At 43.3% G+C, this 14,957-nt stretch overlaps 1 protein-coding gene across 6 annotated transcripts in view; it reads right to left on the bottom strand.

The window, feature by feature from the left end:
* zfhx3 (zinc finger homeobox 3) overlaps positions 1 to 14,957 on the bottom strand; it is a 345,346-nt gene that overhangs the window by 241,282 nt on the left and 89,107 nt on the right. The window lies entirely within an intron of this gene.

Consider the following 14,957-nt stretch of genomic DNA (forward strand, 5'->3'; position numbering starts at 1 on the left):
CGCGCTCGCATGCAAGAGGCATGAGAGGATGTGTGCACGTGCAGACACACAAACACACATGTGGGCCTGTGACTCCTCACACTCATGGGTTTTTAGCTGTAATTAAAAAGCTTCTTCTGTTTTGTTTTTGTTTTGTTTGTTTTAATTTAATAAATCCATCGGACTCATCACCAGCCCTGTTCAACTATTTCATCATTCTGTCACCCAGACTATGAAAAAGGATTTGGTGTTTCAGAAGCCCTCATTAGCATTCACTGGCTGCCCCCTGCACATCTGTTCAGTAGTCTAATGCCTGTTAGGTTGTGGGGCAGCTGAAAATGGACAGCAAAATAAAAAGGGTCAAAAGTCTGGCACTGAGAAGCGAGAGGACTGTGATTACGCACAATAGACAATAAAAGAGATGCATATGAGCGGCGGCAGTGTGCCTGGCCTCTGCACCTTCAGGGAGGACAAGGTTCACACTAATCTCATGAATGCTTTATACACACACGCACACACACACACACACACACACATGCTCGCATATGCATGACAACTACTTGCAAACAAAACAATTGCCGTCGTCCACTCCAGAAGCAAAATTGTAAAAAAAAAAAAAAAATGAATAAATAAACAAAAATTACATTTATATCTAATTGTGCTCTTTAAAAATGAGTTTCATTTTGAAAAGTGTACATTTAAGTTGCAAAGTTAAACATTTAGTGTCACTTTATTTTAGTGTCAGTTATTTTTTTAAATAAAGTAATTACTGACAGCATCCTTCCATCACATACATAGTGTAAGTCAAATAAACATGAACCAGTGAGATATAAGCAATGATGGCGATGTTGAAAATCAATTTGCATTGCATTAACCAAATATAAAGGCTAGCAGTTCAGTTCTCCACTGCTTAGAAAAATCACATTTCCCAAAATCAACCGTCCCCTTCAGCCATCTTCTCCTGTCACCAGCCAGGAGCGGCTGTCTCCGTCAGCTGGCCTCTGTATGCAGATTGATCCAGATGGACACGGCGTCCAGACCTCCAGTCCCCCCCCCCCACATAGACCCTCTGGCTGAACTTGACTCCCAGGACTACAGATGGGAGGGAGGGCCCCTCACCTTTGGTGAACCCTGGACCCCGACACCCTCACCCCCCAAACTCCTGCAGCCACCTATCCAGTATTAACAATCATTCCAGATTGAATTCAGGTCGCTTTCCCAGCAGCTATCATCACAGATAGCTGATCAATACTGGGACATTATCACAGAACGCTTCCTCAAACAGAGTGTCAACATGCGAGTCCTGGCTGGGGAGTGTGTGTGTGTGTGTGTGTGATCACTGAGGTGGAAAGGAGCTGCGGCCTGGCAGTTACGCAGAGGAGCCTCAGAAAGGAGAACCCTTTGAGCGGAGCTTGAACCCTGGGGGGCTGCAGGTTTGACTGGCTGTGTTGCTGAGCATGCTGGGCCACAACTTAAAAGGAGATCAGAGGGCTATACCTCAGAGCAGCAAAGCCCTCTTCCTTCCTCCTCATCTCTGTCTCTCTCTCTCTCTCTCTCTCTCTCTCTCGACACTCTCAGCCTGCCCATCCTCTCTACACTTTTACACTGTATATTTCACTGACAAGTCTGGACCAGAATTATACCACTGGGGCACAAATTACAAGAAACAGATGACGTCACATCATCAAAATAATCTTTAACGCATAATGCATCACGCTTATGAACGTCTACCAACATCGCCAGGGATGTTTCGGTTTTGCAGTAGATTTCTATTTGAGCAAACAAAGCTTCTCTGAGCTTTAAGCACCCATGTCCCACCCTCTTGCTGACCCCGTGACCCCAGGTGCTACAATCAGTGCGCAGTCTGAGTTGTTGTCTTGCCTCGCTTCCCTCAGGCCCTTTCCTGCCATTCTAACCTTGTTTCTGATCCCGTCCTGCTCCGCTCTCCTCTCCTATGTTCTGCCTGGGTAATGCCGTATTCCCCTCTCCCCCCTGGTAAGTGTCTCATATATTGGCCTTATCGGAGGCCTATCTACCGCACAACATTTACCTTGCTGGAGCCCAGCAGAGAGAAAGTCTGTATCTTCATCAAACACCAGTCAGCAGAGAAAAAAAAGGGGGGGATTGAAGGACTACTTTATGAATTATTGAGATTAAAATCTTTCTCTTATTACCTATCCTTTCCTTCTTCCATTCCATTTTCTCCCCTTTCTTTTTCTTTTTTGGTTAAATTTTAAAACATTTATATCCCTCTGTTCCTGGGTAAACGAGCTCGGGGCCGATTTTCCATTAAAAATAAAAGTTGAAGAGTAGGAGGAAAGAGAAGAAGTATGTAGCTCGGTCGATTTTAGTTTTTAGTCATCTTTAATCAGCCCGGTGTTTCTGTGCTGGGGAAGAAAAGAGTCAGATGAAACAACAGCGTAATGATTTTTTTTCTCACTAGTTTTCTCCAGTCTTGGATGTTGGAAACTTAAAAGGAATGTAAAAGAAAGACTTTCTTACCTTTTATTATTACTGTCAGCGAGTCCTTGCTCATTCTGACTTTGTTCAGTCGCCTTGGTAATTTTCCAACTTATTAAAATAATGATGCATTAACAATGTACTTGCCATTATCCTGGGTCAGGTATTTTTGAATGGTGGATTCATGGCTGAGAGCCTGAGCATTTCTTTAATGACTGTCTGCCTGTATCAAAGAGACTGGCCTTAACCTGTGACATGATCTCTCTCTCTGTTTCTAGAAAGAAAGCTAACCAGCTGGTTTTATCTGCATTAATTTCTTAGAAGAAATACATGGACAGCAGCACACCAAGTTATTTTTTGTTTGTTTGTTTTAAAGGTACAACAGTGGTGGGATCATTTAAACAAAACCAGCTACAGTGTTTTTTACAATCATAAAACTGTTTGATTTGACAAAGCTGTCATACAGAAAAAGGTTGCTCAGTGGTATTCAAAGCAAAGCGTTTCTCTTGTGAGAGCTACATAGACAACAGCATCTGACTTTATCAATTAACTCAACCTGACATACAGAGAAGACAGAGTACGGTACTTTAGTTTTTCAGTGGGCCCGAAAAGAAAAAAATGATCGTGCTTTCGAATGAAATCCTGAATTGCGTATGTCGATTTCCATAATTCCGCGCCTCGCGCATAAAACACACAATGGACATAAAAAGGCTGAGGACCATTATTCAGGGAGACGACCTGGGTCTGACTTGAAAGTATGTCCTTTTCTCTGAAGGACCATCATAACTAGAGCACAAGGGCAAAGGTCACAGGGCCCCACAGGAGCCATCAGGATCCAGGAAATAATCCAAGCGCTCCGTAGAGGGCACTCAGTGTCGGCCGGTGGACGAGTCAGACTGGAGGACAGTGTGAGCTGCAGCTTAAACAAAGTGCGGATCTCACATACAGTCTGTGGTCTGGGGCCTGCTGTTCATGATGCAGATGTGATACAGGGGGCTCACCAGTGTGGTCATACAGCATGAGTAGTGTGTGTTTAAATGTGCTCTTAATAAAATATTTCTGGGGCTGTGCAGAGTCGTGGTCCCTGCGCTCATTAGAGGTCTCTGACCAGCTTGATAAGTGCGGCTCTGCTCCATAATGATTTATTAAGGCTGGGGGTGGGGAAGGCTGGTAGGTCCAAACTGCCTCAGGACACTCCAACCACAGAGACATTTAAGGGTAAAGGCTTGGAATAGAGGGTGCCTCTGAACAGATTTACATCATCCAAGATGCATTTCAAAATGAATTATGTAAGACGAAATGAAACACATAGGAGTTTCACAATTTTTGCCGCCGCCTTTCCCCCAGCTCTTTTTTCTTTTTCTTTTCTCTTCCTTCCTTCCTCCCGATGCTCACGTCTGCATCGCCCTGAGGTAAATTCATGGCCATTTGCTTTGTGCAGCAGAGTTCTAATGGACGGACTCTGGGACATAAGGGATAGTGTTTAAAAATGAATGGAAGAGAGAGATGGTCAGATGTGCACAAACAAGTCGTCTGACTAATTGACAGGTTTAGACTGAGCCGTGCATGGCGTGGCTAGGATGGACTTGAGATGCAGGCCTGATGAGTTGGAATAAAGTTGCAGGGGTTGGGGTGAGTGGAGTGGTGCTCGGTGGGGGTCAGGGGGTTTGTCACATTGCTGTTTCCTCCGACTGTCAGTCAGTAGTCTGCAGGCCGACTTGGCTGTGAAGTGACCAACCTATTTGATCTGGTCTGTCACACCCAGAATAAATACTGGAAAACACTCACTTAGAATTGTCAGCATGAATATACTTGTATATTGATTCTTTCTTCGGTGGGAAAAATAAGCTTTGGATAAGCTAGGTATCAAAAACAGAAAGCAAGTGATATTTACAAGATGGAGCAATTGAATGAATCCATACTGCCATCTCTTTAGATGTGTTTTTAATTGAGCTTAGTTTGTAAAGCTGTTCGTATACACAAGCATAAATACAAAAACACTGCTTAAAAAGATCAGAAAAATGTGACAAATCTAATAAAAAAAACATGTATCACACATGTTGTGAGTTGTCAAGTCACAGGGGCTGCAATCAAAAAAAAAGTGGGTGAACTATGTCACCGCAAGAGGAGCATCGTGGATGTGATCGCTGTATGTGAATAAAAGAAAAAAAAGAAAACACAGTATCTGTCCAAATAATCCTAACATGGATATACTGCATATTGTTCGGCCCTGATCTATTCTAGTCCCAGTATCACATGCTGTTGTAGTTGCTAAGAAGTCTTAAGCTTCTGCTGAAAGTCAGTAGAAAAACATTTAGTCCACACGTGCCTGACACATGGTGAATTCTCCTCAAGGCCTGCTAACATAACATTTGTCTGTATTCGTACCAGCATCACGAGATGTCAGAATTGTGTGAAGGATCATATAAGGAGGAAAAAGCAACACCTTTGTGAGAGCACCCGGACCCATGGAACAGAGTGTGAATAGGTATGGAGCCGGTCAGCAGACGAGGCGACAGCAGAGAGACAGCTCGGAGAGAGACTAGTGAGTCATGGAGGCATCTCTACAGTAAAAAAGCTTGGTATCCTCCAACAGAGGAAACAGGCTTAGTGGTTGGAGGATAGATCTTTTTTTCCCTTGCCACAGTTAATTTTCAAATCTCCAACATCCTATGGCTGTCTGTTTTTCTTCTTCTTCTTTTCTGTTTTTTTCTGCTTTTATTCTTTTCTTTTAAAATGAAACTGGAGCTGGGGCGGTGATAGTGATAGATGGCTCAGCGCTCTAACACTTTATCCAATCCGGCGCAGATTTCATCCAATAAAGAATCACTTGTGCACTCTCAAACTAAATGGAAGTCAGGCAGCGGAGAGAAAGGGGCTGCCGTGTGTTTCTGAGCTGCGAAAATCAAATTTTCTTAAAGCTGCCGCAGCAGTGGCTGGCGGAAAAGGCAGCAACAGCCATGACTGGCCAGGGCCACGTCTGCACACACAATTTAATCCATCACAGAGCGCCTGACACCATATCAATCAACCTTTCATCAGCATGCCCCCCCCCACTAAAAAAAAAAGGAAAAAAAACAATATTTCTATTCAATCACCTCTGACTGAACCAGGCCTACAACCCACTGACCAATAGGGAGGACCAGAGAACTCCAGCTGGTTCAGAAATCTTTTCACATGAACACAAGCATAAAGTAAAACACGTGCACTCTTGCTTATTCTCATGTGCGTCTGCGCCCGTTCACAAAATGGTGGAGGATATATTCAGAATTCTAAACCCTCCCGACGGCCGCCCCGTGAGGTGGGGAATATTGTTACGTTACACATGAAGAGAGTATAAACACCCTGCATGTGTGGATAGTTTAAAATGTAAATATCATTACCACAGATATATTAACTTACAGTGACACACCATCGAATTCTCTGTCCTTCTTTAACTTTTACCATTCAACACTAACCCATCACCTCTCCACCTTACCCCCACCCCCCCCATCATTGTCCTTTGTTCCGGGAATACAGTCCCTCTTACCCCTTTCTGTATCCCACAGGCTGTGGCTCCAGTGGCCTATGATTTATAATTCATAGGGGCCGCTTTTATATGGGACCTTCGTCTACCTGATACCCTGCCACTGGGCCCGTCCTGGGATGGTGGGAGGGGGGCTCTTCATTACGCCTGGCACCGGAGTTCTAACATGACACCCGCCTCTTTGAAGCTCCGGCTCTGTATGTAAATTGGACATAATAATCTATTTTTCCCAGTCAAGGTACTGAGTCATATTCCCGAAATGGAGCCCCCGCACCCGACCCCCACCCCCCACCCCACCACATCAGCCATTTTGTTGCGATCAACTTTATTTCACTCGTGTTCTCTTCCAGACTCGTTCTTCCTCAAGAACAAACACATTAACACGGTACTTTCCTCAGTGAAAATTGAACTTTTCATTTTCTCCACTTAAGCCTGGACTTTTTCATGGACATACGTGCGACGGTGCTCTTTCTTCCTCCAGGACCTACAAAGCTCAGGTCTCAGGGTATCCACATTACTTCCTCTCCGGTTCGTTCTCTGCTCTGACCTCCCCGCATACCAGAGAGGTCTCCAACCCAGGCTGTGCTCTGTACTCGGTGCTCTTGGCCTAGGGCTCTGCTTGGCCTCCATGCTCCACTGGCTCCCTAAACCCTGGTGGGGCTCGGAAAGGCCAAACACTGTACTTGTTGTGGATGCCCCACCACCCACCAGTGTCTCTGGTGCTAGGGGAAGAGGGGAGAGTGGTTGTGGTGGTGGTGGTGGGGGGGCCTTGACTGATTGCCAGCAGCAGCTCAGATGACAAAGAGAGAGCAGCTCAGCCTGGATCAGACGCGTGTATTATTGTTGTTGTTGTTAAGTGCTCCTGACTAATTATTCCTCCCTCATTTGCAAACGGGGCTGCCGCTCATTTACATATCAATGGGGGCGAGCGAAGGGTATGATGTCAAGGAGTGCAGGTTAAGCGTGTGGCTAAGCTTGGGGAGCGCAGAGGCCATCATCCCAACAACAAACAGAACCCCCCCCCCACCACTACCACCACCCTACCCCAACTGCGCCTCCAGAACCCACATCACTACCATGACACCCCCCGCTGCGTTGGTCTAATAAACAGACGAAACAGAATGGAAGATAGGCTGTTGTTTGGCCAGTGTGTGTGTGGGGGGGGGGAGCTGACATAGCGAAGAGCTCTCTGTCAAATCAGCGGGTTGCCCCTGGATTAGTTCAGTTGTAACACAACCCCGCGCTCCATGGAGATCATTTAGGCAATTATCAAGAACAAGGCCGGCTGCAGTGTTGAACAGCTCACTTCAAAGGCCTACACCAGATGAACAGTTACAGCACACTGGTCAATTTCCATACAAGCCACCCCCCCCCCACCCCCCCACCCTGCTCTCCTTCACTCACTCCTCCTCTGCTTATGCCTGCAGGCATTTTGACTGTGCTAATGAACATAACAACCGCCATCTCCTCCACCCCCTCTCCACCCCAAACACACACACACACACACACACACTCACACACACACACTTGGCTATTGTATGATGAGAAGTTCATGATGCGCTCCCTCCACTGTCCCTTTTGAAAACACAAAGAGATGCCGGCCCCAGTGAAGGACAACAGGGCCTGCAAGACGCTCCGCCTTATATCTGCCTCTGTCAGCTGTGAGAGACTGAAGAGATTTGAGATGTGGAGCATGCACAAAATATTCCTCCGTAATTTTTAAAAGTGGTGGGGTGCTGGGACGGGAAGAACTCATCACTTTCAAAGTTTACATCCTTTAAGATGTCAATGGTAAAGATTGAGGATCCAGACTGTGTTGGTACAGATGCACATTTTAAATAAAGATAATGGCTTTTTATTTTCCCTGACAGTGCAATGTTTTTATTTTTCACTGGGGGCCCCCTGCTGAGTGTGCTACTGCAAGATCAACTTTAATAAGTTGTTTAAATAAACTGCTTGACATAAACTCAACAAAAAAAAAGTGACTGAAATAAAAAAGACTCAAATACATATTCAGCAGTGCCCAGATAGATTTGATAGGCTTGTACTTTTAGGGATCACTGTCATAATATTACAAGCGCATGTTATTAGTCATACAATGATAAATTGTTTTATGAGGTGATAATGTTCATGTTTTCGAAATAACACTCAGTTTGACTGTCTGTGATTCATTAAATCACATGGGCCTGCTCCTCTGCAGTTGTCTGACAATTTCCTGCGACTATAATTAAGGCTAAGATGTCTCAGTGAGCAGTATGACAACAAAAATGTTGTATTAAATGCACCAACGTTACCAGTTTTTTCTCTCTTTGTGTGTGTGTGTCAAGAACACACAGAGATGGTCTAATGAAAATCCTAACCCTTAATAGAGTTTTTCTTTACTGTGTCTTCTCATCCAGCGCCACTTCTGAGCAAAAACCTTCCTCCAATTGTCTTTTCTCTCGCTCTTTCTCAGTGTTTCGCACACACACACACACACACACATACACATACACATACACAATTGCACACTCAAACACACACCCAACAAGCTCTCTGGCACCGGACTTTCTAATCAGACTGGGTCATGTTTTATTGTAAAGATCCAAGACAAACATACACGCAACAAGATCCTCCACTCCGGATAGAGTTTCTAATCATGCACTATAAATTATTCAGCCTCGAAAAAATCTGCCCTCCCCAAATGTTTATTGATGCAGGACGGACAGTGTCAGACCGGTGACATGGATATGGATGCTGCCATCAAAGTTCGGAAGGAGCCACAGGGTGAGGCGAGGGGGTTGGCCCGGGTCAGAAAGCCAAGGATAGATACCCAGCGCGTCAGACGAGCGCAAGAGGCTCAGTCGTGGAGATAATCGATTGACTTTGAGGATGCAGAGACATAAGAGCCGATGACAGAATGAGACAGAGAAATTAAATGTAGTCAATGCGGAAGATAAAACATCAGCAGGAAAAGTCGATAGACAAAGACACAGGGCAAAAAATAAGATGAAAGAAGTTGTTATGCTACTAGAAGTTTCCTATTTATTCAATGCCATTAACAGACAAACTGTTCCTTTACATTGAAAGCAGCATATGTCTATTGATACTAGACTGGGTTTATTATTTTGAGACAAACAATGCTGACATCCTGAAAGTTATTTGTGAGTCTTAAGAGAAGGCATGCTTTTATTTTGACATGTCATATCCATCAGAATGTACCACCACCCCTCTCAGCACTGATAACTTAAATCATGTGTTCTTTGAATGTATTAAATTCACACATGGAAACATAATCCACAATCACAATCACAGTTTCGCCTTCCATCCTTTCCTCCTCTCTTCTTTATATCCCCCCCCCCCCCCTCCCGCCCCCCCCCCCCATTAGATCAGAGTGGGTGTCAGGGAAATTGGCTAATTTGTATTTGTTGGGCGATGTAAACCCATTTAAATCTTTACTAAAAAAAAAAAAAAAAAAAAAAAAAAAAAAAAAAGGATGAAATATCAGACATCAGCTGCGGAGCATGAAGGACAGCATTTTTATATCATGTCATTTCAAAGCCTGGGAGATTGTACGTGTTTTTGTGTGTGTGTGTGTGTGTGTGTGTGTGTGTGTGTGTGTGTGTGTGTGTGTGTGTGTGTGTGTGTGTGTGCCCTTTAAGTTTGCAAATGGTTTCATGGTGATATTTTTCTTATTTGAAATATTTACCTCCCCTTTCTGAATCTTCAGCACTGGCACCAGAGACTGCATCCATCCACAACCCCCTGGCAGCCATTTCTCAAACATTTCACAAATGAGCTTCATATATCTTAACGGGTTATTGGCTTCGTTTCTCAATAATGTTATATTTTGAACGAGGCTCTTGTTGCACAATGGCAGATCACTTAGCGGGAAAGAGAGAGGAGAGGGGGAAAAAAAAAAAAGGTCAGCCAGCTCGTGAATGAGATTCTTGTTTTTACGCAAGTGTCACCGCCGTGTATCTGTGAGTGGATGACGGGTATAATAAGATGGAGAGTCTCTTCCCCCGGTGGGAGCTTATTGGAATAGTTTCAAAAGAATTACAGCAGCCATTTTGTGTGCTTATCACCTTGCTAAAGTACAGCTTCCATCCCTTCTGGAGAAAAAAAAAGTTGCTTATATTGTCTCTGTGTCAGGAAAAAGGCTTGCTTATTTGTCACGCAGCTCAGATGCTGGGACTCTTCTCAGTTGATAAAACAACTTGTATCTGATGGTTACTCAAGGCCTTTCTATTAAGATCTACCAATATGTCCGCACGTACAAACAAATGAAGCAGAGGCAGGTGACTTAAACGTGAGCGTCTCAGCTGAATCCACGACGGCACTTAAGTGTGTTTTAGTGCACTTTCGGTGTCTGTGCGTTTGAATGTGTGTGGGTGGGGGACTGGGAGGACTTCGGGTCTGTTCAGCTTTCCTCTCTCCCGCTCTCTCTGCTTCTGTTGGGCTTTGATTTGCGCAATGTAACAGCAACACTACAGCGTGACACCCCGAAGAAAAGACACGTCCGTTGCCAAGAAATACTGACTGAACACTGACTGAGTGTTTAATATGGCAGAGGGGGTGACGGTTGAGCAACCACAGGAAGAAAGAAAAAGGAGCTGCATTGTGCTCCCCAACAACAGCTGCACATGCTACTGGAAAAAAAAAAAGAGGAAGAGCAGAATAATACCAAAAATCTCCAGGAAGGATTTTTGAAATGTGCTATTTTTTTAACGTGTTGCACACACGCCTCTGCGATGTTTCAGTCCTAGATATTCATTCAGTTCTCATCATATAAGATAGGCAGGAGGAAATCTGTTCCAACAGAACCCAAATCTTTACATCAAACACATCTGGTCCCCCCCCACAAGACTTGAATGAAGTATGAGACTGCTTCTTTGTTTCCTCAGCACAGAAATAATGACCACCTCTCTAACCCAAATTGTAGAATACTGCTCAGGATTAAAAGTTTGTGAAATCCACCCAAGGTTCCTCTGGTATGTTGAATAGAATATTCAGGAGAAAGAGACTGGCCTATCTTTTTGTCCATTATTATTATTCATTTATTTTTTTACATTCACATGCCGCTTTTCCTCTTCTCCAAGGCCCTCGCTCGGTTTTGGCAGACTACAACAGTGGAGGAAATCGTATTCAGGTTTTTTTTTTTTTTTTTTTTTCCCAGAAGTTAAATACTAAAATATGAAAAGACTCAAATAAAAGTTAAAGCTCTGCATTTAAATTCCCTTTAAAGCACAGAAGTATTGACAGGAATGTATACTTAAAGATCCCCTCTAATGTGTGTCAGACATGTTTTTTGCGGGAAAAAAAGTTCTTGCCCTCATTAAAAGCATAAAAAAATCACCCGCCTCATTAAAAATTCCAGAATATGTGAATATGCAAATATTTTCAAGTTTACAAGTTTAACTGCTGGAAACAAGACATCTCCTACATCCCTGTTGAGTTTCCATGTCATTGTTTAGGCAGAATATTGGATCAGGATTATTTGTAATGTCACAAATTATCCTTAAATCACAATGAGCACAGAAAAAATGCACAATACAACCAATGGATGTGCAAAACACTATCTTGCAGAAACATCATTCTACACAGTAAAGCTCAAACATCCAACAATAAGAAAGACATATTTTTGACCAGAGGGGAAATTTAAACAATCAAATTCAATGTATTCCTTACGCAGGATGGCCCCAGAACAGAGGAATAAAATCTGTGTTTCTGAAGCATTAGGCATGAAAACAACATATGAATATGGTAGAAGTTCGACGTGGAAGTAGCAGATTTTATAAATTGTTGGGCAGACTAATCTTTTATAAGCTGTTCGTATGTTTTGCTGTTGAATCAGCAGGATAATAAAGCTGTTGAGGAGTTAAACTTACATTATTTCCCATGAAAAAATAAAGTACAAGCGTAAAATAACTTACATTTGTACTTGGTTACCTTATACCCATGGACCGTGACACCAGAAATGCATGTCAATATCTAAACTATCTCAACATCACTTTCATTTAGACTTTATGCGCTCTTGCCATGTTACTGCTTTATCAGTCAGACACTCAACATCAGCAGATGGGGGAGTTAAAGGATGACATTCCCGCATGCTGCCTCGTCCTTTCAAGCGATCAGAGATGGCACCTCTCTCCACAGACCAGGCCCAGGTCAATCATGCCTTCTGTGCAACAGAGACCGCCTCCATCCCCACAGGAGCACTCTGACCCTCTCATCTAAATATTGCATGAATTACATGTGCTGCGTTTCCTGTACCGAGTTAACCACCGCTGATAAAGACAGATGTTCCTCTACTGCACAGGGACCTGCTAAATTTAGCTCCTCCAGATGGCCGTAATCTCTATCGCTGTGTATGTCAGCGAGTACGTAGACGGGAAGCTCCCTCAACAGGAGGCCTCACAGTGATTCAGGTTAATACAGTCGGGAGATTAATGTAACACAGGCCAGTATGATAGAACATATTATATCGTGTTTTTGACTGTGGGAGCGTTCAACTGCTCAGCGGACTTTGGTCCATGTGGTGCGCCGTGACATTGGGAGTTGATGTCAAACAATAACCACACTCTTTTCCCCATCTTTCCTGTCACTTCCCCTTAAATTTATGGCTCAATAAAGATGAAATGCAGTATCAAACAGGCCAAATATTGTACTGTAATAAAGACTCTGGCATCACCTCAACTCGGAGTCAGCTCGCAGGCCACGATAGACGACTCATTCACTCTCTTGTACCGTATCTGCCAGGCTTAAGGCGGGTTGAGAGCCAACAATTATCAGCCACTGTAAGTCTTGTGGAAATAGTGGCGGAGTATTTTATAAATACTGACATGTAGGTATCAACAAAGGTCCGTATACGATCAGAACGCATTAGATTTATTGCCTTGAAGCAAGCTCCACATAATGAAGTTTAATACCCCTGATCTATATCAGTAATTGTGGTGCGTTGCTTCTAATTATGGCGGCAGCATTGATAATCCTGTTAATGCCAATCAGATAGGCGGTGGAATCAGAGTTAAAGGGGGGCGAGCGAGAGGAGGAGGAAGAGGAGGAGAGGAGAGAGAACGCAATCATTTTAAACAGCAGTGGGAGTTTGATCAGGGAAAGAACAGCTTTAGGGGGAAAGTAACACATTTAGTAAAGTACCACATCATTCAAATGTAGGTAACAGTAATGAGCATAATTACTAATTTTTTGGCTTTTTTTACGCAATTTAAGGACAGTATAAATCACTATTGGTTGGCCATAATCTATTATGTGTTACTTTGGCTCAAATTATGGCAATGTTGTCCTGTTGGTCAAGTAAGGTTGGATGGATGCTGTGAAATTTTGTACAGACAAACATAATCCCCAGATGATGAGTCCTACTGATCACTTGTGGGGATCCCATGAATCTTTTTCATTTGCGGCTGTTAGTAAGGTGTCATTACAACTGTCTGATGGGCTGCCATTAAATGTCTTCCCCTCAGAATGAATTTAAATAAATTAACATCTACATCCATGATCAGATCAGAGTTTGTCAGTTAAGACCAAATACCAGCAGAAATAGTGACATTTTATGTTCAGTGTATTTGCTTAAAAAATGTGAGATTTCTAGAAGTGCTGGTTGCAAAGAAGTCCAATTCTATGTAACCTTATGAGAAAACGACTCTTCTTCTCACTTGATTTATCATCTCAGAAAACATTTTCCAAATGAGTTTATGATCTTAATTTGTAGTTCAAGTCTTCAGTATAATTCAGCATGCTTTTCATTTGGTAGATTTTGGTGCATCTAGAGTAAACAATAAAGTAGACAATAAAGCAGGGTATCCTTTGGCATTGGCTACCTTATGAATGACAAGTCGCTACCAAAGCATGCCCTCGAGTTGAAATAATGGTTTCCTCTCCAGCTTCAACCTCTCAGCCTAGTACAGGAATTCACAAATCAATACACAGTGTAACAGTGGGTTAACACTAAGTTTAGTTCTATAGCTAATTTTAGCATGCTTACATGCTATACTAGGATGCACGGTAAACACGATACCCACTGAACATGAGCATGATTCTAATATTGCTGACCTCTAGCTAGCTCTCTCTTTTCTGCAGGGTTGAGTGGATAAGACATGAAGTCTGTTGGACTGGCTGTTTTTTATAAGTGATTTTAATGTTTAACTTGCATTGTGATGTTTTTTCTCAGCCATTTGGGTTGATCTGAAACAAAGCTACAAGGACAGTTGAACTTATGAATAAGCAATGTCCAATTGTTGGTCCAACAACAGTACTGCCCCTTCACCTCACGACTGCCATTTAGACACTTCCAATCTATTCAACCGGCAAGGAGAAGCCACCAAAAAAAAAAACTGATTATTTTAAACATGAGGCTGGATGGGATTTGATGGAAAGGTGGTGATAAAAAAAAAAGGCAACACAGAAAAAAGGATGAAAGGCAGGGAAAATAGATGCAGATCAGCAGTGGAGGCAAATCCCTCCTGTGTCCATCTAAATGAGTCCAAAGGGGACCAAACAAAATGGCCTCACTGCCCATTTGCAATTCAAGTAGCCCTGTCAAACAGCATGTTATTAAAATCTTGAATTTTAGAAATGTCCTGCATCATGTCGATAATGCTTCATTAACAGCCTCAAAAGAAGCAATGCAAGACAGGACTGGCATGAGAGAAATAACTCAATGACGAGAGGAAGTGTCTACAGGAAAAAGTTAACTTTCTCTTATTTTCCCTTTGTTTGCCTGAGGAAGGATGTTAGTGGAAGAGAGAGGAAAACTCAGGCAATGCTTGAGCTCCTTCATCCTGCTTATTACAGTGCCGCCCCAGCTCTCTGTCCTCAAGCCTTTCTGCGCCTCACTATTTTAACTACACCTGTCATTTGCGGTCCAGTCATTTTACCTCTCTGCTCGGCTTTCTTTCGCCGCTTACAGGGACTGTTAACTGGGCCTGTCTGTCATGCTGGCTGGGGTTGGATCCGGGGCTGAGGCTGGGGTGGGGGCAGATGTAGGCTTGGG

The sequence above is a fragment of the Acanthopagrus latus genome, chromosome 4 (genome assembly GCF_904848185.1).
Source record: "Acanthopagrus latus isolate v.2019 chromosome 4, fAcaLat1.1, whole genome shotgun sequence".
Classification (NCBI taxonomy): domain Eukaryota; kingdom Metazoa; phylum Chordata; class Actinopteri; order Spariformes; family Sparidae; genus Acanthopagrus; species Acanthopagrus latus.